The sequence below is a fragment of the Lissotriton vulgaris genome, chromosome 10, assembly GCF_964263255.1.
Source record: "Lissotriton vulgaris chromosome 10, aLisVul1.2, whole genome shotgun sequence".
Classification (NCBI taxonomy): Eukaryota; Metazoa; Chordata; class Amphibia; order Caudata; family Salamandridae; genus Lissotriton; species Lissotriton vulgaris.
The window spans coordinates 456,345,120-456,370,452 of NC_141698.1; the positions used below are offsets into that span (position 1 = coordinate 456,345,120).

At 44.4% G+C, this 25,333-nt stretch overlaps 1 pseudogene; it reads right to left on the minus strand.

The window, feature by feature from the left end:
- Positions 1–1,778: 1,778 nt before the first annotated feature.
- The window catches only part of LOC147685402 (uncharacterized), a 53,893-nt pseudogene continuing 30,338 nt past the window's right edge, over positions 1,779–25,333 (minus strand).

Sequence of the window (25,333 nt, forward strand, 5' to 3'; positions counted from 1 at the left end):
CGTGGTGGCTTCCCCAAGGGTCATTGCTATCCAAATGAGACTCCGATTGGTGCAATTGAAGGTCCTCCACCGTTGCTATGTTACCGGCCCACGATTGGTGCACATGAGTTTGGCTGCAAGTGGTGAGTGCAGAAGGGGATGTGGTGAGGCTGGAACGTTTATGCCTATGTTATGGGACTGTACCATCATCCGGGGGTATTGGTCAGGAGTTCATGGCAAGATACGCGAGGTGTGGGGAGTAGGTTTCGAGTTGGAGGCACGCCGTTGTCTCTTGAATGTCTGGGAACCAACTGATTAGACATCTCACGGAAAGGTGTGGGTCACGCTGGCATGTACTATTGCCAAGCGTAATATCGCTCAATTATGGGGAGCAAATCAGCCGCCTCATATCGGGAAATGGATGGAAGACCTGGACTGGTGCATGTTTGGAGAGCGAGCTGTATACGTGGCCAGGGGGAGACCCAAGAAGTGGGGGAAATTTGGGGGGCCTGGAATGTGTATAGAGGTGATATATGTGTTCCCCCGCCACACCGGACGATCAAGCTGTGTCGGAGGATCCCTGAACCCGCACAATGTTATTGGTATTGTATTTTGTAATTGGGAGGATGTGAAATTATTTATTGCATGCTTAGACGCAACCCAGTGTATTTTATTGTCTGTGCTTTTGGTTTGTATTTTTTGTGTGAGTTAATAAAAAGAATTAAAAAAAAATCCACATTCCTCAGACTTTGCAAAACTGTAGCAGTCATTGTCTTCTGACCATTCCTATGTCTCCACTAACAAAGCTGCATCTGGCAAATCAACTCGCAGGGATGATGATGACACCTCTTCTTCTGCCTCGACGTCTGACCCAGAGGCTTCACCTCCCCCTGCCAAGAAGTTGCGCAAAGAGCGATACGTTGATGCTCCTTCCCACCCCACCTTGTTAACCTTTGATCCTACTTCCATTATTCATCCAAATTCTACCTCCTGGCTACCATCTACAGAGGTTGCAGATTACGTCCAATCCCACTTGTGACAACCCTTTGACAAGGATGTCAGGGCGCGTTTGAGGTCCAAATGCCCCCATCCGGATTTGTCAGACAAGGTTGCGGACACTACGGAAGTGGATCCTTCTATGCTCACATATTTAAAAAAATAAACCAAGGACCCTAAGAAGGGTATAGATCGTGCATGGAGGTCCTGTCAGGACAAATTGCTCGATTTGACCGGTCCTATTACAAAAATCTTGGATTTAGGTTTCAGAGCAAAGGTTACTAGGCAGATAATTAACCCTGATGACTTAATTTGTTGGGCTTAGCGTGAAGTTTGTCTATTGGGCAATGCCAACTGCGCAATGTCCAGCGAACGCCGCCACTCTATCCTCCTGAAACTTGACCCAAAATTGCGGAGTTGTCTTCCTCAGAGTCAGGTCCCTTGGCGCAGGGTCTTTTGTTTGGCCAACCGTTCCTGAAGGAATTGACGAAGTTTCTCGCCACCTCAAGTGGCCTTGATAAAGCGCAGGGTTCCTTGAAGTGGGCGTTTTGTCCGGTTTTTGGCAGGGCCGGACGACATCGGGGCGGTCGTTCGGCCGAGGTTACCAGCAAGGCACCCAGCGAGGATTTAACACTCAACGAGGGAAGTATCAAGACTCTACTTCCTCTGCAAATTTCTACCCGATCCCGTGGTTCCCGAAAATATAACAGGAAAGGACGTTATGGTGGTAACCAGGGAGGCCAACGCGATGCCGCTGCTTCAGGTGAGCCTAGTTCCTTTTTCAGAAGTTCAGTTGGGACAGGCTACAGTTTTTTCTCAACAAATGGCAAGAGATCTCGCAAGATGCGTGGATCCTCGCATCGGTTCAGGGATACAAAATCAAATTTCTTCATTCCCCTTCTCAGTCTCTTCCCCCGCGTCCGATGATTTTTTCTCATCAGGATCAGGTCTTCATTTCCAGCAAAACCGAGTCTCTTCTGCAAAAAGGGGCCATAGTGCGAACGGCTCGCCATCCTCAGGGTTTTGTCAGCAACGTCTTCCTGGTTCAGAAGAAGGGGGTGGATCCAGGCTTGTTTTAAATCTCAAGGAGTTCAATGGATGGGTTGTATATGTCACTTCAAGATGGAGGGGATCCATCTTCTTCAGGAAGGGGACTGGATGGTCCGTCTAGACCTGAAAGACGCTTATCTGTCAGTGCCCATCTACGAACCTCATTGTCGCTTTCTTCAGTTCCAATGGCAGGGGACAAGGTACGAGTACAAAGTCCTTCCGTTCGGCCTTTCGTCAGCACCTTGGTGCTTCACGAAACTTCTAAGACCTGTCGTGGAGTCTCTTTGTTCCAGAGGCGTTTGCCTCATCATTTATCTGGACGACATTCTCATCTTGGGTCAATGCCCTCGGCTGGTATCGCAACATCTTGCCTGGACAATAGACCTCTTGCAGAATCTGGGATTTCTGGTCAATCCTCAGAAATCGGTATTGGTTCCCTCGCAAACTATGGAGTTTCTGGGTTTTCTAGTCAATTCCCTTTTTGTCAGCTCCTTCTACCCCATCAGAAGATCAGATCAATCAAGAGAGAGTTGAAGTTGATTTTGAACAAGCAGACTGTGTCCTTGAGGTCTGTAGCCCGAGTTGTCGGGTTATAAGCTTCTTCAATACAAGTGATCTTCCAGGGTCCCCTTCATTACCGGGCACTTCAGCGACTCAAGATGTGTCATCTCCAGAAAGGCCTCCGGTATTCTGATCAGATTCCTCTCTTAGAGGAAGCGAGGTGGGAGATGTTGTGGTGGCTGGAACACATGGAGTCGTGGAACGGCCGAGCACTGTTTGGTCACACGCCGGAGGTAGTCATCGAATCCGATGCCAGTCGGTGGGGTTGGGGAGCCCGATGCGGCCCACTGTCCACACGCGGTCGCTGGTCTCCGGAGGAACTGTCTCTCCATATCAATTGCCTGGAACTCCTAGCGGGGTTGTTTGCAATTCGATGTCGCTCTCCCCGTCTGACGAGTTGTTGCATCCTTCTTCGCATGGACAACGTATCTGCGGTTCGTTATGTCAACAAGTTGGGCGGGACGCGATCCTGACATCTAGTGGAAATTGTGAAGGACTTCTGGCTCTTTTGCCTTCAGAACAAGTTGCTTGTAGTGGCGGAATACCTTCCAGGGTGCAGCAACCAGGTTGCCGATTGGCATTCCCGCCACCTTCGGGACTTCAGCGATTGGCGGCTTCACCCTCGAGTGTTCCGTTGGTTGAACAAGTTGTGGGGTCCTTGTCAGATTGCCTTCAGGCTCAACACTCAGATCCTGGTGTTCTTCAGCTGGCGTCCGGATTCAGAGGCCTCAGCCACGGATGCTTTCCTGCAGATTTGGCCTCAGGCTCCGACTCTTTGTTATGCGTTCCCTCCGTTTGCCATGATTCCAAGGGTCCTGGCTCGGACGAAATGTTATCAGACGGAAATTATTCTGATCACTCCTCTTTGGAGGGCTCAAGCATGGTTCCCGGTGCTTCTGGAAACGTTGTGTGCGATTCCTCTCCTTCTTCCCCAACGGTGGAATCTGTTATTGGATCCTCTCCAGTCTCCCCATCCGTTGATGACATCGGGTCAACTCATGCTGGTCGCCTGGCAACTTTCGGGGATCGCTGGAAAGTCCCAGGCCTTTTGAGAGACGCTGCCAGATTTATCAACGAAGCTTGGTCGCCCAACACCCACAAACGTTATGCTACAGCATGGAAACGTTGGTGTGATTGGTGCTCTCAACGGGACGTGGATCTCACTTCAGCAGATGTCTTTTTAGTAGTGAACTTCCGAGCGTCCTTCGCCACTTTCGGCCTTGCTTATCGTACTGTCAACAATTTCAGGTCAGCCATCTCGGCGGGTCACGTGTCCGTTGACGGCAAACAACTGGGGGAGCATCCGTTGTTATGCAAATTACTTAGGGGCAGCCGGTTAGTCAAACCTCCATGTTCTAAATATACGGAACTTTGGGATGTCTCCCTTGTTTTACGTCTCTTGGATTCCAGTCCTTATCTCGCAAGCAACTCTCTTCCAAGCTTGCTATGTTGCTTTGTCTAGTCATATAGTGCCGGTGCGGGAGTGGATGGAAATAATGTAATCATACATCCTAGAGTGATGTTTGATAGAAAAGTGCAGTGCTCAAGTGATAGTGATGGATAAAATCGACTACAGGGACTCCATACCACGTTTTAAACAGGAGTCCATGTGTCGAGGTTAAAAATACGCCAAGTAGTAAGACTACTCTCTGGCGCCGTACAAGATGGTCGACATGTTTCAGCCTTATGGGTGTTTGCCCCGGCTTTCTTCAGGACCTTAGAGATAAAGTGGCTACTGCAACTACACGTAATGTGTTCAGCGGATCATGACAAGAATGTACTTGTAAAAAAGTTACATGTATACCAATACTTAAGTGTCCACTGTAGGGAGAGAAGTATGTCTTCTTCCTATCAAAAACAAAAAGAAAACAATTTGTCAAACAACCCTAAACTACACACATACACCCACACACGCACACAGAGACCGTCTTGCCACACCTGCTAGAATAATTTGCATTCTGCATTATAAAGAGCATAATAGCTTGATCACCCTGAGGCATTTCCTCAAGGTGATACTCACCCAGCTTTGTGTGGGTGACGACCTCACCTCACCCGGCGACCGCTCGGGAGTATGAGGCCCCGCTCTATAGTGTAGAAAAAAGGGGGAACACAGTAAGCACATACCTTTACAGTGCCCAAACCAATGGTACTACACATATAACCCAACTGACGTGTGTTAGTGACCTAACTGTCAAATTAAGAACTGACACATTAAAAGATTCCCAAGAGGCGCATAGAAATCGCGCATCTTGCGATGTCCATCATGTCGCAAGGTGTTGTCCTGACATTCTACTGTGCCTCAAAACAGCTACTTTAGGACTCCTCTATAGATGATATAAATATAAATAATGAGTGTAGACTGGAGACTTAGTTAAAGGCCACAGTACATTGGTGTTATTGGGGGGTCCTGAGGGGCGCCCATGAGAGGCTATCTAGGCCACTCTCAATCAATGGCTCCTTGATTGTTAGGGAATACCAGAGTCCTCTCCCAGAAACATGAATGGCTATCTAGGCCACTCTCAATCAATGGCTCCTTGATTGTTAAGGAATATAGAATGACGGGGTCCCCTCCTAGAAACAGAGCCATCATGGCTCCTACTACCTGTCTCATCAGTAGTAACTGACCGGCATAAAGAAAGACCACCAGGCGACTCACCTGTCCGTCGGTGCCCCCGATTTTGCACGAGCGGAAGTGGAGGTGTGTATAGTGCCGCCCATTGCCCTTTTAAAGGCCACTGATAATTGAATAATCAGTCCTCCGTGGTGTAAAAATAGAACAGATGCGGAAGCTAGCGCGAACGCGAAAGATGCCGCTGCTTCTTCGCGCATGCGTGGTAATCAGAATCTGTTGCTTATTAGCGCATGCGCAGTATTTTTAGAGCGCACGGCTTCGGCTTTTTTCATCGATTCATGGCGCCGTATTTAGAAAAAATGAAAACAGAAAAGGAATAACCTAGCACTCAATCGTTGAGGCAGGAAACAAAGAGATAACTAAAAAATCCTGTCTTGTACTCGGTCCTGTCTCACTAAGGACTAATTTGCATGCCCCAACAGGAGACACTATTCCTCAGGCATGCGCACGGCGAGTCTCGCCGGGCTCCCCGTTTTTTTTCAAAAAAACTCCCAGTACAAAGAGGGGGGAGTAGGGGATTGGTTTACCCATGTGCGTATCTCCCAATGTGGGAAATAACACTGCATGGTGGAGTGGATGGTATCCCTACACCATGGAATGAAATATTGAAAAAATGATAATGCAAGATCATTCTTTAATGTGAAAACGCCCACACTGAGTGGCAAAGGGACGTACTTTCAAAAGTAGCTCTATAACAACCTGTTTATAGAAAAAAGGGAAGGAGGTGCCTAACCCACAGAGTAAAGATTAACAGTATAAATTTAATTTTAAAGGGCATATACTCCATAAGGAGTCGCTATTCGATGAGACCTAACTAAATCCCAAAGAGGATTGTTGGTTACACAGTGATTGTAAAGGAGATGGAAAGGATGTTGTTATCCTAGAGTGTCAGTAGAGATAGACAGAAGGGCAACATACACAATTCAGTTGGGTGAGCTCTAGGGGTGCAAACAAAACTGCGTTTGCATCCAATCCAAATTGACCCGCAACTAAAAAGTTGCTCTTAACACTAGAAAAACAGAAGGGTATGTGGAGGGTCGAGGGGAATATTTACCGACCTGTCTGCTCATTCCCCTGGATACAAGATACATGACACACAAAAGAGCAGACCAGGTCTAGAGATGGTGTGTAACTACAACAGTGACTGTGTGACAGTAGTGGTGCATGCATGAGAAAAACATTGAAAACAAAAGGCTAAAGTAATTCCCATCAGACCACCCTTTTGGTGGAGTTTACGTCATGTGGGAAATACTATTCATACCATCCCAAGTCTGGCCATATAGTGCCGGTGCGGGAGTGGATGGAAATAATGTAATCATACATCCTAGAGTGATGTTTGATAGAAAAGTGCAGTGCTCAAGTGATAGTGATGGATAAAATCGACTACAGGGACTCCATACCACGTTTTAAACAGGAGTCCATGTGTCGAGGTTAAAAATACGCCAAGTAGTAAGACTACTCTCTGGCGCCGTACAAGATGGTCGACATGTTTCAGCCTTATGGGTGTTTGCCCCGGCTTTCTTCAGGACCTTAGAGATAAAGTGGCTACTGCAACTACACGTAATGTGTTCAGCGGATCATGACAAGAATGTACTTGTAAAAAAGTTACATGTATACCAATACTTAAGTGTCCACTGTAGGGAGAGAAGTATGTCTTCTTCCTATCAAAAACAAAAAGAAAACAATTTGTCAAACAACCCTAAACTACACACATACACCCACACACGCACACAGAGACCGTCTTGCCACACCTGCTAGAATAATTTGCATTCTGCATTATAAAGAGCATAATAGCTTGATCACCCTGAGGCATTTCCTCAAGGTGATACTCACCCAGCTTTGTGTGGGTGACGACCTCACCTCACCCGGCGACCGCTCGGGAGTATGAGGCCCCGCTCTATAGTGTAGAGTGTGTGGCAAGACGGTCTCTGTGTGCGTGTGTGGGTGTATGTGTGTAGTTTAGGGTTGTTTGACAAATTGTTTTCTTTTTGTTTTTGATAGGAAGAAGACATACTTCTCTCCCTACAGTGGACACTTAAGTATTGGTATACATGTAACTTTTTTACAAGTACATTCTTGTCATGATCCGCTGAACACATTACGTGTAGTTGCAGTAGCCACTTTATCTCTAAGGTCCTGAAGAAAGCCGGGGCAAACACCCATAAGGCTGAAACATGTCGACCATCTTGTACGGCGCCAGAGAGTAGTCTTACTACTTGGCGTATTTTTAACCTCGACACATGGACTCCTGTTTAAAACGTGGTATGGAGTCCCTGTAGTCGATTTTATCCATCACTATCACTTGAGCACTGCACTTTTCTATCAAACATCACTCTAGGATGTATGATTACATTATTTCCATCCACTCCCGCACCGGCACTATATGGCCAGACTTGGGATGGTATGAATAGTATTTCCCACATGACGTAAACTCCACCAAAAGGGTGGTCTGATGGGAATTACTTTAGCCTTTTGTTTTCAATGTTTTTCTCATGCATGCACCACTACTGTCACACAGTCACTGTTGTAGTTACACACCATCTCTAGACCTGGTCTGCTCTTTTGTGTGTCATGTATCTTGTATCCAGGGGAATGAGCAGACAGGTCGGTAAATATTCCCCTCGACCCTCCACATACCCTTCTGTTTTTCTAGTGTTAAGAGCAACTTTTTAGTTGCGGGTCAATTTGGATTGGATGCAAACGCAGTTTTGTTTGCACCCCTAGAGCTCACCCAACTGAATTGTGTATGTTGCCCTTCTGTCTATCTCTACTGACACTCTAGGATAACAACATCCTTTCCATCTCCTTTACAATCACTGTGTAACCAACAATCCTCTTTGGGATTTAGTTAGGTCTCATCGAATAGCGACTCCTTATGGAGTATATGCCCTTTAAAATTAAATTTATACTGTTAATCTTTACTCTGTGGGTTAGGCACCTCCTTCCCTTTTTTCTATAAACAGGTTGTTATAGAGCTACTTTTGAAAGTACGTCCCTTTGCCACTCAGTGTGGGCGTTTTCACATTAAAGAATGATCTTGCATTATCATTTTTTCAATATTTCATTCCATGGTGTAGGGATACCATCCACTCCACCATGCAGTGTTATTTCCCACATTGGGAGATACGCACATGGGTAAACCAATCCCCTACTCCCCCCTCTTTGTACTGGGAGTTTTTTTGAAAAAAAACGGGGAGCCCGGCGAGACTCGCCGTGCGCATGCCTGAGGAATAGTGTCTCCTGTTGGGGCATGCAAATTAGTCCTTAGTGAGACAGGACCGAGTACAAGACAGGATTTTTTAGTTATCTCTTTGTTTCCTGCCTCAACGATTGAGTGCTAGGTTATTCCTTTTCTGTTTTCATTTTTTCTAAATACGGCGCCATGAATCGATGAAAAAAGCCGAAGCCGTGCGCTCTAAAAATACTGCGCATGCGCTAATAAGCAACAGATTCTGATTACCACGCATGCGCGAAGAAGCAGCGGCATCTTTCGCGTTCGCGCTAGCTTCCGCATCTGTTCTATTTTTACACCACGGAGGACTGATTATTCAATTATCAGTGGCCTTTAAAAGGGCAATGGGCGGCACTATACACACCTCCACTTCCGCTCGTGCAAAATCGGGGGCACCGACGGACAGGTGAGTCGCCTGGTGGTCTTTCTTTATGCCGGTCAGTTACTACTGATGAGACAGGTAGTAGGAGCCATGATGGCTCTGTTTCTAGGAGGGGACCCCGTCATTCTATATTCCTTAACAATCAAGGAGCCATTGATTGAGAGTGGCCTAGATAGCCATTCATGTTTCTGGGAGAGGACTCTGGTATTCCCTAACAATCAAGGAGCCATTGATTGAGAGTGGCCTAGATAGCCTCTCATGGGCGCCCCTCAGGACCCCCCAATAACACCAATGTACTGTGGCCTTTAACTAAGTCTCCAGTCTACACTCATTATTTATATTTATATCATCTATAGAGGAGTCCTAAAGTAGCTGTTTTGAGGCACAGTAGAATGTCAGGACAACACCTTGCGACATGATGGACATCGCAAGATGCGCGATTTCTATGCGCCTCTTGGGAATCTTTTAATGTGTCAGTTCTTAATTTGACAGTTAGGTCACTAACACACGTCAGTTGGGTTATATGTGTAGTACCATTGGTTTGGGCACTGTAAAGGTATGTGCTTACTGTGTTCCCCCTTTTTTCTACACTATAGAGCGGGGCCTCATACTCCCGAGCGGTCGCCGGGTGAGGTGAGGTCGTCACCCACACAAAGCTGGGTGAGTATCACCTTGAGGAAATGCCTCAGGGTGATCAAGCTATTATGCTCTTTATAATGCAGAATGCAAATTATTCTAGCAGGTGTGGCAAGACGGTCTCTGTGTGCGTGTGTGGGTGTATGTGTGTAGTTTAGGGTTGTTTGACAAATTGTTTTCTTTTTGTTTTTGATAGGAAGAAGACATACTTCTCTCCCTACAGTGGACACTTAAGTATTGGTATACATGTAACTTTTTTACAAGTACATTCTTGTCATGATCCGCTGAACACATTACGTGTAGTTGCAGTAGCCACTTTATCTCTAAGGTCCTGAAGAAAGCCGGGGCAAACACCCATAAGGCTGAAACATGTCGACCATCTTGTACGGCGCCAGAGAGTAGTCTTACTACTTGGCGTATTTTTAACCTCGACACATGGACTCCTGTTTAAAACGTGGTATGGAGTCCCTGTAGTCGATTTTATCCATCACTATCACTTGAGCACTGCACTTTTCTATCAAACATCACTCTAGGATGTATGATTACATTATTTCCATCCACTCCCGCACCGGCACTATATGGCCAGACTTGGGATGGTATGAATAGTATTTCCCACATGACGTAAACTCCACCAAAAGGGTGGTCTGATGGGAATTACTTTAGCCTTTTGTTTTCAATGTTTTTCTCATGCATGCACCACTACTGTCACACAGTCACTGTTGTAGTTACACACCATCTCTAGACCTGGTCTGCTCTTTTGTGTGTCATGTATCTTGTATCCAGGGGAATGAGCAGACAGGTCGGTAAATATTCCCCTCGACCCTCCACATACCCTTCTGTTTTTCTAGCTTTGTCTAGTCTCCTGTAAACGTGTTTCTGACGTCCGTGCTCTTGATTTGGCAGGTCGCAGGTTTACCCCAGAAGGGGTTACTTTTTTGATCACAAAACGCACTAAATGTCACACTTCTTCCGTTTCTTATCCTGCATTTCCTGACAACCCAAACTCTGCGTGGTTCAATGCATCCGGGATTTCGAGGTGAGTACCCCAAGTTTTCGTCCAGATTTGACAGGTCAATTGTTGATTGCTTTGCAGAAGCCTTTTCGCCCAGTGACCCCAGCTACATTAGCAAGATGGGTTCACTGGCAGATGGGCAAAGCAGGCATTGATAATTCCAGATTTGGTGCTCATTCTGCTCGTGGTGCTATGGCATCCAAGGCTTTTTCTCTCGGAGTCAGTTTAGCGGACATTATGAAAACTGCTGATTGGTCCTCTGACTCTACATTCAAAACGTTTTATTTTAAACCTATTGTAAATGCTGCATCTGTTGTGGTGGCTCAGCTTTGAACAAGCATAATCGGAGCCTCCAGTCCTCACATAGAATTAAAAATTTGCGAACATTTGTGACAAGAATTTTCAATTCTATTAAGGACGCAGAGGCGAGGATTATCCCACCCATAATTCAGTACTGTAATGTCTGATATGATATATTTATACCGCAATGTATATGTTATACTCTTGTTTACCCTTCCCTTCTGCTGTGCCTCCTTTTTCTGGAGTTCTGGTATTACGGCTTTGCCTTTCGTTTCAGATTCTGATCCCAAGTAAGATGGGGTATTCTTCGCCTCTGCAGAGACTCTTCGTTGATTCCTGCTGGATGCTGTTTCTTCGCCATTCACTTCAAGTTTTGAGGCTGCCTGCTGGCCGGTGGATTCCCTTCTGATGGATGAACTTTGTTTCCTATGGTTCCAGATCTTGAACTGTTTCTCTTATTATTTGGACATACCTGTTATTATACACAAAGAAAGAGGATGTTCTAGTCTCTTATACTCCTTTTATAGGGGTCCTCTCTATGGTTACCATGTGACTCCCTCTAGGGTTCATGGGTATTGTAGTATGTATTTTTTGTTTTCTTTTCTGATTGGCTGCTGAAAATTTTCAGTAAAGAAAATTGAGAAGCATAATCCTCGCCTCCGCATGCTTAATAGAATTGAAAATTCTTGTCACGAATGTTCGCAAATTTTAAATTATCTCTACACTATCAGTTACCAAAAAAAAAGTTTTTGGTGATTCGCATTGTAGCCTTTTGTATTTGTGGCTGCTGTTTCACCATTTGCATACATGTTTTGGCTTGTAGCACATTACATGAAGGAAATGTCTGTTTCTTATATTATCCTCCCTGGGATTGTTTGGGAGGTTTTGTGGCTTTCACATTTTATGTACATATCCTCCTGGTACACACCTTCAGGGGTTCATTTTTCATTTAACTTGTGTACAATTTACACTTTCTTTTTCCCTGCACAGGGATGGCAATGGGTCTAGCCCCATTCGCTAATTCTTCTTGCCTACACAGGCTACCTATGGTTTCCACCTTCACACTGGGCATTGTTCCTTGGGTGTTAGTCCCATTTACATTTGTTAAACAACCCTATGCTTAGGGATAGGTTATAGGTACAGTCCCATTTGCAGTAGCTACCCTCTTTTATGTCACGGGGTAGTGCATGGTTTCTTGGTGTACACTCTCTGGGGTACATTGTTCACTTTACATTTGTACCCTTTACACTGTGGTTCTTCCCTCTTTGGGATGGCATTGGGTTCTAGCCCCATATGCTCACACTACATTTGTGCCTTTCTCTCAGGGTTAGGCCATGGGTCCAGTCCCATCTACACGTTTTTGGGTGTTTAGTCCCATATTGGTGCCAGTCCCATTTTCATGGGTCTCATTCTTATTTGCTGTTATTTTTTCTCGCAATGTTATTCTTATATTATGGTATACTGTCTATTTGAAACCTCTATGTTTTACTTATTCCTTTTGAATTGTCAGTTTGAAAATGGGGGAGGATGAATTATTGTATTATATTCTCTCTTCCTCTGTTTTCCCGCCTGTTCAGTTCTCCTTGTGATGTTACACATTCTTTGCATCCTTGGTTTCTGGACTATAATTGGCTGTTAGCCTTCCCTTGTCTCTAGTATTTCCCTCTTTGCAGTTACTTCCTATTTCTTCCTTGTTTTGGAGGTGTTCCTTCCTTGTCCATTTCGTGGTCTTAGTGTAGTCTGGTGTGTAGGTCGTGTCATGCCTTTTCCTTCTTTCCCTGCTTGCCTACCTGGCCAGTGGGTATGTTTGGAGGTAGTCTTTGGTGCGTCTATGTCTCTCTGTTTACTTGTTTTTTTTGCCTTTTCACTGTTCTCTTCTCAAGTGTAATTCTTTGATGGTGAGTATGTGTCATTTCTATTCGTGTATTTTTTACCCGTTGCTTCGTCTACGTTTTCTTTCACCTATCTCTTTGCTCTCTCCTGTTTGGTTATTCATTAGCATTCTTTTTGTATTAGTTTTTGGAGAGTATGGGTCATTTCCTTTTGTGTTTATTACACATGGTTTCCTCCTCGTCTTCTTCCACCTGTCTCTTCCCTCCACATTTATAGTTCTTTTCTCTGACATTTATTCCGTTCCTTCATTGTTCTTCCTTGCAGTTCTTCCTTGGTTTACTCTCGTTACATGTTATTCAATTACAGGACTTGTGATTCTTTTGTGTAAGGAAAAGGGATATGTAGTATCCTGCTTTTGTTAATGTTATGTGATTTTCACCTCCTGCTCAGCCAGTGTCTGTGCTGTGTGCTCAATAGAATGTTGGAGTCATGATTTGCCTTGGAAAGTCTGGAGACCGTGAGGTGAAGTGACAGTTGAGCCTGGGCTAAGCGGGAGGCAGGCTGCTCCATATGGGCAGCTTCACAGAGCTTTCCTACCTGCTCTAAAGAACATAACTACTTGCTGTTCTGGAACTATCAACCTGTAACCATGTTCAATAAAGCTTCCTGAATTTCATCCTCCCTGCGTGAACCTCCTTACTACATATTTGTAAGCATATGGATGGTTGGTTGAACACCTGTGAATTGGCCATGACAGACAACAGAGCAAATTAAACCATCAAAATAATACACCTAATAAATAGCTATTATGGAATGCAGGTACCATTTTGCTTATAATATGATCCTTAGTTTTCTCAAATGTCTATTAAAACACTAGCAAGATTGCTTAACACTAAGGGGCCGATTCTGATCATGCTCAGATGGCCCTCCCAGAGCCATCCGTAGCCTTACCATCCGAGCGACTCGTTCCGGAAGCCGGTACGTCCAAACGACAAAGTACGATGCGAAAATGTGTCCAATTCCTAAGTGACACGCACACCCCGAATCCAGCATCATTGTCCGTACGAGCCAGCTCCGTAAACATTGAATGGACTCGTCTGGAGCCATTTCTAAAGCAGTTTCCGGCCGGGCAAGTACGATGCAAACTTACTACACGCAGAACAGGTCGCAACCTCCAGCACGTCATAGCATCCGGAAGAGCTGTAGTTCAGCTCCAATTCGCACCACTACAGGATCCCCGCGTACGAAATGACGAAGCAGCCATGTATCCGATCGCGCATGTGATCCCTAAACTCTACGCCTATGGTTGAATCAACAACTGTAACCGATGGGTTCGTCACAGACGGTAAGTCAGACACCTATCACACACAAAAATGTCACGATCCCGCAAAAGGCAACACACCCATAGTGGGTGAATGTCTATCCCTACCAGCGATGTCCACACCGTAAGGGATGGATGTCTATCCCAACAACATTGTCCACCCCATAGGGGGTGAGTTGTTGCGTGCTTATCTAGGTTCCTGATCGATACTGTGACCTTATGCCCCTATTCGGCTATAAATCCATTTATTCCCTATATTGGCATAACCGTTCAAGTGCGATTTTCTGAAAAGTCATCTCTGGCCTCACACAAACAGAGCCACATTCCAGCATGACTCTCTGCTACTTCCTTTGCGACCAATTAGTGCAATGACAGAGCAGCAGTCACTATCTGATATTCCTAGATAACACTCCGAGTTCTTCAACAAGATAAAAACTTAGCAAACCTGGAAATCCCCGCTTGCTATGTTTTGATTAGTAATGGAACTCTAATGAGCAACTGATAACTGTCACTTCCTAGTGACATCTTTAATTGACGTCTTATGTCCAGCAAACTTGCGTCAAACCCGGCACCTGTCAGGTATAAATATTACCAACGTTGCCTTAAGCAAGGAGAGAGATACGAACTGCGAGTTCGTTGCCTGTTGCTGATGCCAGCTGCCTGCATGACCCTGTGTTGGTAAAAACTAGCACTCTGTCGCTGCAGCTGCTATCCTGTGGTGGTGAAGCTGCTGATTACCATTATCGCCGCTACAGCGCGGACTATGGTGCAGTACGCTTAAGGAGCTGAACAGCCGTCCTCTGCGAAGACATCCAGCAGATTCCAGCTGCCCACGGACGCTGTCCCCCCTCCTTCCTCGACGCGCTGAAGAGAGCCGCTGCATTTCTCGTGCAGAGAAATCCAGTCCCGGCGCTTCCGGTTTACCCTCGCGGGTGACTGGGATATCGAGAGAGACCCCTGAAGGAGATACCAATCCTCCATCATTCTATTCAGAGGTATGGTGTTGACTAAACCCTTAGACGAGAATTCTTGAAACAAACCTTGGCAAAAACCAACTTAACTTAAGCTACTTACTTACTCCCCTTTCACGTGTTAGGCTTAGGTCAGGCACACTGGGGTAGGCTTAGTTAGAAGCACCAGTTGAGTATGTTAGCCTAATGTATATATGACTGTATATATGTTTTATTACTTTTAAACCATTGTATGGCTAAGAAACCATATCAATGCTTTTACAGTTCTATTTCGCAATACTTATCTTACTGTACGTACTTTTTATAATAACAATTATTGCAATTGTGGCAATACATTTCTCTTGTACGAGAAGAAAGACTGTTCAATAAATGTTAACCCTTTATTGATAAACGCCCGTCTCTCTATTCTCTACATACTGTGAAAGTAAACTGCACTAGACTGACTGAGTGAAATCTATGTCTATTGTTTCACACGACCCTAGAGATCGACTCTTGATCTGAGGAGCAAAGTTGTCATGTTGCACGGTTGTTGGAAAACTGAATCCCTTCTTGTCTGTGCCAAGGAAGCTGATCACTTCCTATGCAGAGAAGAAAGTTTCCAGTGACCTCTGAGCTAGTTGGTAACACAACCCAATTAAGTTTAGCATAGTCAGTGGAGGCCTGGAATATAAGCAGTTCCACGTCGATACTACTGTTTATGTTATTCCAATGCGCAGGGCCTAGTGGGAAACTAGGAACTACACTACATGGCGCCCAACGTTTTGGTAAGGCGATAAACTAACGCAAGACTTGTAGAGTAACTCAGTCGTGCATATTTCACACCCCTTTCTCCCGTAAATACTCCAATAGACGTCTGGAGTGGTTGAAAGGTTAAAATCCGCCGACCTTAGTAGGAAGAGATTCCTATGTAAAGCTCTGGTTTATTCAACGTTGAAGGATACAGTGTTCCAAAATATTGTGCACCTAATCTTTGTCTCCTTGGAGACCTACTCTGCAAAGCCTGCATTTTTAAAAATGACAGACAGTGAAGAAGAAAGGGAAGCAGTTAGACTGGCATCCCTACTAATAGAGGAAGACACGAGTCTCCTAGAAACAGATCCGGATGCTATTATCATCCCGGTCCAGTTAAGAAGATCTATAACTTTAAAACTTATAGAACACGGACTGACACCTCAAGGTGGTACAGTAATTTTCGTGATAGAGGCTCACGAGTATCGGCAGACAGAGGTATTCTATTCATGGATAAACTTTCCAGCGGTTAACGCTATAACACAAGAGTTTCACTATTACAAAATAGAGAAACCTCCGGAAGAGTACGCTCCTTTCGAGGAGATTGAAATTCCACTTAAATTTCAAGAGCACCTGCTCTGGTTTAATGGCGCCCTAAAACACAATGATCACATAACTAGGCTCGGTCCACTAGGTAGACCAGGAGCCACGTGGCCGGTTCTAGCCAGCTACACACCACATCCTGACATTGCAAAAATGTCTAGAGAAGAGCTGTTAGCACAGCTAAACACATTAATAAAAATACATAGGCAATTAGTCCAATATGTAATGCGGACTGCAACAGTCCAGCCAGCTGTTAATTCACATCAGCTGACCCCTCACCAGGGGAACACAAATAAAATTACACCACAGAACATACAGTCATGTCTTGGTAAAACACCCGTAAAACGGGAACAAATTCCTTTCTGGTTAGCCCAGAAAATCACTCAAATAGAGGCAGTATTTCCTGATACTACCCCTATTGAGAAACACAGAATCTTGACCATCTGCCTTCCTATGGGAATCGCACCACACGTGGAGGACTGCGACACTTGGGGTACAGTCTTTGCTTCCATTTACACAAAAACACACGGTGTTCCGTCTATGGCGGTAATACCAGAAGTGCTAAAACAGATTCAAAATGAATTCGGTCCAGAGCCCGCTTTAAATCTAGGTATGAAATTACTGAAAGACTTCAAGCAGGTCTCGGCTATATTATTAGCCAACATAAAAGGAGAAGCAGCATCTGTGGCGATTCGCCAGATGGTGAGGGAAACAGATATAAAAGATCCTGTTGAGCTTGCAAAAATCATAGAAAAATGCTATGAAGAATTAGGTAGAGACAGCTTGGGTGGAAAACCAGTTAAGCCCCAACTGCTCGAAAATCCTGAAAAATTATTTATTAAAAATAATTTAAACACTCCTAAAAAGAGCTGGGATGGAAATAAACAATCCACTCCCAAGGAAAAAGTTTTCCAGTCCAGAGGAAGGTCTCCTCGACGGAGGGAAAGAACTCCGACTCGAGATCGCCAGTCTCCCCAACGGGAGCCCTCTGAGAAAAGATATAACCTTAGAAATAGGGATAATCTGAAAAAACCTGATAGATATCAAAGTATTGATACACGTCCCTCTCGATCTCTTCCACAGAATTCGGAAAGAAGAGGACGGTCAGACCCAGGAGAGCACACCAAGTCCAAAGACAAGGAACCTGCTCAAAATAAGAAATCTCAATTTCCTAAAAAGAAGGTAGCCAGTATTAGAGTAATCAACCATGCCGAGAATACTGAGGACACAGTTGAAAAACGGGGAGTGGGCATTGACAATGTTGGACAGTGCAGCAGAAATTAGTATAGCGCACAAGATCTTGATGAGTCATCTGGAGACAGTGGACACGAATGAATACATTCAGGTTGAAACTGCCGACACCAGACTTAGCGAGCCCCATAAAATATATGAAATAACATTACGTATGGAGGGTGATAAGACTAGGAAAATTAAGGGTCTATTTTGGGATAAGCTCTCAAAAGGCTACGATATTCTGTTAGCTGAAAAAGATTGGCCCCCAGAGTTTGTCAGGGAGTGCCCTTGTGGCGAAGAAGTGATTATGCCTGCCTTCTCGAATCACATTCCGATTCACAAAAAATATACATATGCAAGGAAATGGGCAGTAGCCCAGGCACCTGCATTGTATAAAAATCATGTAGGATGGGATGAGGATTCACCGCCTCACAAAATCCAGCTAAAAAGTGAACCAACTGCCCAACGGCAGTATCCCATAAAGCAAGAAGCTAAAAAACAGGTCAGGGAGATCTTAGATCAACTTGAATACCAGGGGGTGATTGAAACATGCACCTCTCAAATGAACAATCCTTTGTTTCCTGTCTCCAAGCCAGACAATTCATATCGTCTAGTTTTGGACTACAGACATCTTAATACATGTTGCAAAACTTTTGCAGTACAAAACTCGCATAGTGCAGCCCTAATGAATAACATAGTTAGGAAAAAATACAAAACGACATTAGACATTTCTAATGGTTTCTTTTGTCAAAACATTGCACCAGAAAGCAGATATTTGACCGCTTTCTCCGCATTTGGGTCGCAGAAAAAATTCTGTCGACTCCCACAGGGGTTCAAGAACAGCCCAGGACTATTCTCAGCTAGGGTAACAGAGTTACTACAAATTTATGATGATGAAGCATTGTCTTACGTAGATGATATTTATCTCACAGACGACGACTTGGATACTCACTTGAAAAGAGTGAACACCATTATACTTGGGTTCGCAGCAGAGGGTTACAAATTCAACTTTAAAAAGTCCCGAATTGCCCATCTGACAGTACTATTTTTAGGGTACGAATTATCAAGTGAAGGGAAAAGCCTAGCGGACAACTTCTTAGAGAAGTGCGCTTTACTCCAAGCTCCAAAAACGCTGAAGAATTTACAATCCATACTAGGTTTTCTGAATTTCGGAAGAACTTACATCCTAAATTACGCAGAGAGGGTTAAACCTCTCTACGAACTAATAAAACCTGATTTAAAACAAATCAATTGGACTCAAAAACACACAGAAATTTTGAGATCACTGCAAACAGACATGTTAGCAAAAACAAAATTAGATACACGTGACAACACACGTGATCTTGTAATCCGAGTCATCCCAGGAAGATGCGGATTCACATACCTTACCTCTAATGAGGGAGAAAAGGTACCAATAGCTTACAAATCACATTTGTACACAAAGGCTGAAATAAAATTCAGTTCAACGGAGAAAATTCTAACTGCGGTTCAGACTGCTGTAGCGAAAGAAAGGCCCCTAGCACAAGGTAAACGAATAATAATCGTAACACCCATACCGGCTTTAGAAGCGGTAACTAAAGCAAGCATTCCTAATGCTAAAGCTTTGCATCCGAGATGGATTCAGTGGGATAATTCTCTTGCTGCAACAGACGTAGTTTACGAATTTGATCCTAACTTAAAGACACAGGAATTTTTACAATATGAATACGAATGTCCTCTGCCAATCGAAATCCTGCCTCTCGAAGAATACGGAAGTATTATATATACTGACGGATCAGCACAACCCGCAGTTGGGGGTAAGCAAGCTTACAGTGCTGCGTGCGCGATTGTTAAAGGTCGCTGGCACAAAGGAAAATTTAGACCATTGGTCACTAAAACACAATCTCTAGGAGATTGCTCGGCTCAACGAGCTGAATTAGTAGCATTTAAGATGGCGCTAGAAAATACCGATCGCGAATTCCCCACACTAATAGTGTGCGATTCTTTTTATTGCGTACAATCTTATAATGAATACTTGCAGAATTGGGTGGAAAATGGTTTCAAAGATGCAAAAGGTGGCACAATAAAGCATAAAATGCTTTGGGAACAGGTAGTGCTTTTACAGAAAGAACTACAAAAGACTCACGTGATACATACACTGAGTCATCAACGTGATGGCGTTCACGTTGCAGGGAATTCATTGGCTGATGAAGCCGCGAAGGCAGCTGTGCAAACGGCTTCCGTAGCTGCGATAACTCGGTCACAAACAAAAATAGACAGCGATATTCTACAAGCTGTCAGTACGTCAGTAAAAAATGATAAGAAAACACTCCCGAAAGGCTTTCCTAAAAAGTACTTGTACTTAACGGATACAAATAATGTTCCTTTTGCTCGAATCCCTGGAGTGGGGGATAGAGTAATTCCAAACAGGGAACACAGACTAGAACTGATCAAAGCGGCACACGAAGGGCTTGCTTCTGCACACGCTGGCGTTTCCGCAACAGTATCACTATTAAAACAGAGATATTGGTGGCCTCGCTTGAGAATACAAACTAAAATGTATGTATTAGAATGCGACATATGCCAAAGGATAAAAGTATCAACAGTGAAACGACCAGCGCAGACACCCCTTCTCATCTCGGATAAACCATTTGCATGCGTTTACCTGGACCACTGTGGTCCCCTACAAAGGGACGGTAACTATAGATATATCATGGTAGCAGTGGACTCCTGTACGAGGTTCATATGGATGTGGCCCCAGCGCTCGGCTGACGCTAGAACGGTTATAAAAGATTTGCGAGTCTTTATCGGCACATACGCAATTACCACGTTCCATTCTGACCAGGGTCCTGCTTTTAGCTCTCGAGCTTATAAGGAGGCCATGGCTAGCATGGGAATTGGGTTGCGGTATTCTTGTCCGTCGCACCCCGAAGGGAATAGTGTGGTAGAAAGAAAAAACCGTGACATAAAGCAATCTATAACAGCGAAGGTATTAGGTTCAGGCGCTGGGTGGGTCAAACATTTAATAAGTGTCCAGACTAGTCTTAACAACATGCAAAGAAATTCTCTAAAAGGTTTCAGCCCATACGAACTATTGTTCGGAATTAGAATGCGCGTTCAGGACCTCGATAGTCAGATGTCAGTGGTACAAGAAGAAACAACGCACTTTGATGTAAAAGACCGTTTGGCTGTTTTACAGGAACTGAATGAAACAAGAAAATCATTAAGCAACATAAAGTTAAAGCAACAGCCAAGTACCACTGACGAGGCACCACCCGCAACAGCCCCAGCAAGGCCTGTCTGGATTCCAAAGATTGGGGATCTAGTCAGGGAAAAGATCGCGGTTAAGAAGGAATTTGGGCCTTCTTACAGAAAAGCAGTACCTGTCTTAGCAGTCACCGGAACAAGATCAGTTGTGCTACCGCCCCTTGCTGGTAAAAAGGAGAACAGAGTCGTGTCTATCGATCTGGTAAAACCACAATCATGTGGCCTATAATCAACAGTAGGCCCAGTGGACTCCCAAGAAACAACAGAATACCCAAACTTGCAACAATCCAAGAGGTTCAAACTGAAAGACTAATCACATTCGATCAGCCTGCAGTGCACAATGAAGGACTATGCAATAATGCCATGGAACTCGTGACTCTTGAAACACAGATTGAAACAGTTCGTCAAGAAACAACACCAGTCTACAATGATGTGGCATCTGAAAGTGCTACCGAGAGACAGATTGAAAGAACAATCCCATCAATTGACAGAACTGCCTCTGGTTATTTCATCAACTTCGACAACTTCTCTGAAGATCAAAACGACCCCGAAGTGATGCCAGAAACAAAAAAGTCTTTTAAAGAAAAAGCAACAGAACTCTTTCATCAACTAAAGGAAATCTACCTTATTTCACCTTGGTTAGAGTTCTGGTTCGGTCTAGGTGTATTTTTCCTCCTGCTTTGGCTCATCATGGTACTATGTTTGGGAAAATTCACTGAGGGAAAATATATTACAATGGACACAGCAAGTCAGAACATCAACCTAGTCCTGAAACCACACAAATCATCCCACGTGAAGAAAAGAGAACTGTCAACAGTAAATGTCACAGCAATTCCAATACCTGGTGGGGTAGTATGGGAGAAAACAGACTATGAGATCTATGGTCCGGTCGAAATCCTGAAGTATCCTCATCAACTAAAGGTTTCCTTAAGTGACTTTGTGACTCCTAGTACATTCTCTGATGATTGGGACTTTAACAGTATTAATGACATGATGTCTGATTTAGTAATGTCAGCTAGATTCACAGATCATGATTATTTACAAGGTTCATCTAGTTATGAGCAGTTATTCTGTTACACCCACTATGGGGATCATTACTTGCATAAATCTGCACAGCCTAGAAATGTTTTTATGTATAATCAATGGGAACATTGTTCTACACCACCTAAAAGCAGTTCTAAAGCATTTTTTGAGAAATTCAAATACTTCTCAGGGTTTAACACCAGTGATGCAGAAACGTTTTATTACAAACTGTTAGATAAAACAGGAATGAAAACAATGCTGACAAATTCTAAATTGATATATTCAGAAGCATTTTATGACAAAATGATGACATTTGGTTTTGATTATTGGAAAAATAATATTGAAACGAAAACAATTTGGGGTACAAAAGATTGGCAGGTGCAAGGCATTGAAGCACTATTTAGAACCTGCATGATACCTGAACAAATGTTATTTTTAAATGACACAATACACCAAACATCTTGTCTTGGCCTAGCTAAGAACAAAGAACTTAAAACACCGTCTATACCAAAGCCAATACCTGAGAATACTACCGCAGATATTGAGTTAGACGTGTCTCAAATTTTACATTTCAACAGAACACATCCTGATTGGAAAAAGTGGTTAATCTGGCCTACAGACACAAATAGCTGTCAAGATAGATTCCTGAACAAAACACAGGGTTTAAAAATGACCAGATTAGACTCAAGATATTCCCAGAGACAACATCCGGGGATTATAACAACATACAGTGTAGGGAAACTCTGCCTAGAATGGCTAACTACATCCACACTGGCTGAAATTAAGCAACACTTGTCTTTATTAAAAGATGGTGCTGATTTGCGCGATTTCATTCTTGGACCACGCAAACAGCGTCAAAAGCGTTTCATAGCGACCAGTATCTATGCTGCTTACAACGAGGCTTGGAAAGTAAAGCAAATTGAAACTGCTGAAAAAATACGAGAAATTGATCGTATTAATTTGGAGAAATCACTTTCTGTAGTAGACAATGGGTTAATGACTCTGTCTTCCAGAATATACTCGTTGGACAATATTGTATCCTCTGCCTTTGATGTGATAGACAGAGATTTGCTTATGTTACAACATGGCCAGTCTCAATTACGCTCTATTATAGAATTAGGCTGGACGCTGCAAAATCTTCGTTCAGGCTATGTGCCTTGGCGTTTAATCAACACAACGTCATTATTTTCCAGTTTTAACCTTACTGATAAACAGATCAGTTTGGCACAGAAAGGAGCAGACTATACAATCCTGAGCATCGAAAAACTCGAGAGATTACCATTGACAATGTCAGAGAGTCCTGTCATTGAATGGATAATACACGGAATTATCACAATTCCGATAACAACTTTCCGATTTAAAAAGTGCCTTGAATACATACCTGCTGGCCAGTATGAACAATTGGGTAAAGGATTTGTAAAATCTATATGGAAATTACCATACACTCATTCTTGCTATAGTGACAGCGACAAAAATGTATTTCTTAGTGGTGAGAACTGTAAACATTCACTAAGCGGTATACTTTTGTGTCAGGGTATTAATTTACACGGAGCATGTGATGGAAATTCAAACAACCTTTCATGCCACCAGCTAGTCACACCTGCAACTCAGATAGAGCCCTTCTTTATGCAACTCGCAAACGGGAGTTACATTCTTAGAACGGATCACAGGTGTTGTGGCCTCGCGCCAGGGAAAAGCTATCTAGTACAAGTTACGTCCATGGTCAAATGCTGTATGCAAGCATTGTTTCCGAGCGGGCCTCCAGACATAGTGACTCCCCTCTGGCCTCGTCTGAATCTCTATTCTATACGAATTGATACATTAAGCAAAATGAAATCTGTGCTTTTACAGACAACAGTGCCTATAACGTCATCTAAAGAGACGTATGATCTTCTAGTCGCAAGGACGGCTACTGAAGTCCATGACCTTTTATCAACAAATTGCCCCGTGCATTTCGTAGAAATGTTCAGCCAACTCCTTAACATGTCTAGTGCAACAAGCATCCCAGGCATATTTAAGACAGTCTTTACGGGACTGCTAACACCCTTCCAGGCAATTTTGGGAATCTTTCCTAATTTTGTGCACTCCATTTTTGGCGGCATACCACTATTTTTGGGACTCATTGCAGGGATTCTATTTTTGATCGTCCTGCTACGTTATGGCAAGCCTCGGCTCAGACATAGCTCCCATGGGAATGGAAGAGACAATCCTAGCAATGCGCTACAGGGACAGGATAACTAACGTCCTCGGATTGGCCAGGCTGAGAGATCTAAACATGACCTGGTTCCTTTCATTCAGACCGATATGGCAAAATTGCATTTTACCTGTGCTACGGTGTATGCTTTGCGGCGATGAATGCGTGTTGGACATCTGTCTTTCACTTCCATCAGCAGTACCAATGGACGTCGATACTTTGCTCAGTCCAATAACGGCTCACGCATTGTGTTGTCCCCAGCGGCTACCAATCCTGATGACGGCATTCGTGGAGACTCCTGTACTACAGCCAAGTGGTAACAGTGGAGCGAGTGACAAAAGCAACATCATCCAGGGATTTACCAAAGCCCTGTGGCAGAGGGCAGAGGTTTAGCGCGCTGAGCGCTGTGTAGCCTTGTATTTTTAACTTTGTTCTGCTTGCCTCTCTGCTGCTGAGTGTTAGCAGCTTTAAAACTTCATTTCCCCCGCTGACTAGTAGCGGTGAGTGGCACACCTTGTGTTTTAAATTTCCTCCCCCACCCCGCCCTCTTGACTCCTCCCCCTCGGCGTCATCGCCTATTTAGGCTCCGCCCACTTTTGCCTCGCGATTTACCAAAGCCCTGTGGCAGAGGGCAGAGGTTTAGCGCGCTGAGCGCTGTGTAGCCTTTGTATTTTTAACTTTGTTCTGCTTGCCTCTCTGCTGCTGAGTGTTAGCAGCTTTAAAACTTCATTTCCCCCGCTGACTAGTAGCGGTGAGTGGCACACCTTGTGTTTTAAATTTCCTCCCCCACCCCGCCCCCTTGACTCCTCCCCCTCGACGTCATCGCCTATTTAGGCTCCGCCCACTTTTGCCTCGCGATTTACCAAAGCCCTGTGGCAGAGGGCAGAGGTTTAGCGCGCTGAGCGCTGTGTAGCCTTGTATTTTTAACTTTGTTCTGCTTGCCTCTCTGCTGCTGAGTGTTAGCAGCTTTAAAACTTCATTTCCCCCGCTGACTAGTAGCGGTGAGTGGCACACCTTGTGTTTTAAATTTCCTCCCCCACCCCGCCCTCTTGACTCCTCCCCCTCGGCGTCATCGCCTATTTAGGCTCCGCCCACTTTTGCCTCGCGATTTACCAAAGCCCTGTGGCAGAGGGCAGAGGTTTAGCGCGCTGAGCGCTGTGTAGCCTTGTATTTTTAACTTTGTTCTGCTTGCCTCTCTGCTGCTGAGTGTTAGCAGCTTTAAAACTTTATTTCCCCCGCTGACTAGTAGCGGTGAGTGGCACACCGTGTGTTTTAAATTTCCTCCCCCACCCCGCCCTCTTGACTCCTCCCCCTCGGCGTCATCGCCTATTTAGGCTCCGCCCACTTTTGCCTCGCGATTTACCAAAGCCCTGTGGCAGAGGGCAGAGGTTTAGCGCGCT